Raw genomic sequence first — 1684 nt, 5'->3', positions numbered from 1 at the left:
AGAAGTCCCAAGATAATCATAAGAATTTGTTATTGAATCTGACCCAGGCTCTTCTGACCTTGGTGGGCTATGGAATTGTGACCTGATTTGCTTAGAGATAATGAACCCAGAAAGGGTCCCAGACCGGTTTCTCTAATCTTGGACTGAAGAGGCATTTCTACAGAAGAACAGAGCTTTTCTGCAGGAGAACAGACAGCTCTTAAGGTCCCTTCCAGATGGACACTGGACTCGGGACATTTCATTTGTTCTGTTAAAGCTGTTTTAAAGTAGAGACAATGTAGAAAGGGGAAATCTTCTAGCTAACCTGGAATTCTAATCCAATGTCAGAATTAAAAGTATCAGAGCAGACGTTATAACACATCATATGGCAATGCTGTTCTCTGGAGAAACCATAGGACTTTAGAGATGAGACAGAGAAAACTCATTTCCCCTTTACAGATATCCACCGTTCGTCCCTTGAGTGGAGTGTGGTGACATGCAGGAATAGCTTTGAAACCAAAAAGATTTGGTTTGAAATCCACTTGTACAATGAGATAGCCAGCCACCTTTTCCCAAGCAGCAATTTCGTACAAAAGCATAATTATACCCACCCAACCTGCATGAGGTATGAAACTCCTGCACTGCGTGTCTTAGGAGACTGATTTGCTGTTGTGCTGTTTTCTTCTTTGACAGTCTTGCTATGTACCACAGGCTATCTTGAACTTAACTATATGGACAAGACTGACCCCGAACTTATGATCGCCTGTCTCGGCCTTCTGAGTGCTGGAGTTGCAGGCAAATGCCCAACATTTTCCAGTGTTCTCTCAGAACAATACACAAGGCTTCAGGACTTCACCCCGGCACTCTGCTTCTTTAACTCAGTCTCGGGGTGGATTTCTTCCCCCCACCTCGTCTGCTTTGGCTTCAGCAGCTGAGGCTAGAAGGATGCTCACAGCCCTCTGAGGCTGGTCAGTGAGAAGGGAGGCTTTTCAGAACTTTAGTACTCTGGGAACCATCCCTCCTCCACTCTCCAGAGAGCAGACACAGGTACGTAACAACTGTGCCGACAGACAACCCCACACAAATCTTCATTCCGAAAATAACACTTTATTATTTTACAATAGTTCAGGAAAGTCCTTGGGAGGTTGTGACTAAAATGGAATCACCATAGAACATAGAGCTGATCGGTGAGCCCATCAGTCCTCCCTCTTCAGGTGATGAGCACAGAAGGGAAGACATGATGTCGGCAATGAGAAAGCCGGCGGCTAGCAAGGGGGGACCACTGCTCTCAGGTCTGGATCAGGAATTTCCTCTTCTCTTCCCATTGTCTAAGCCCTGTTCGCAGAGCCGGGTGACAATGGCATTGAAGACAGAATAACTTACAACCACGAGCCGTAGCTCAGGGGTTTTTGAGCTAGAAGTTGCGATGCTCCGGCTCCTGAGTGGCTTCAGGACACGCACACATGCCCCAGCCCCAGTGGAGGGACATCCAGAAAACAGGATGCACCAGGCCTTGAGTCCCAACCTGTCCTCTGTTGTTATGGGAACTTTCTAAGATACGGAAGGGTTGGAAGTGGGAAGGCTGTTCTAAAAACTACAATTCTGACATTAGAGATGAAGGAATTACAAGTTCTGAGAGCTGTGGTTGTTTATATATATAAAGTGAAAAGTTTATTTATAACTTGTGAAAAACAGGATGAGGAGG

Source organism: Microtus oregoni, unplaced genomic scaffold (genome assembly GCF_018167655.1).
Source record: "Microtus oregoni isolate MIOR12 unplaced genomic scaffold, Mior012 000031F_ref0000149, whole genome shotgun sequence".
Classification (NCBI taxonomy): domain Eukaryota; kingdom Metazoa; phylum Chordata; class Mammalia; order Rodentia; family Cricetidae; genus Microtus; species Microtus oregoni.
The sequence above is the reverse complement of the archived record's forward strand: the minus strand, read 5'-3'. Positions refer to the sequence as shown.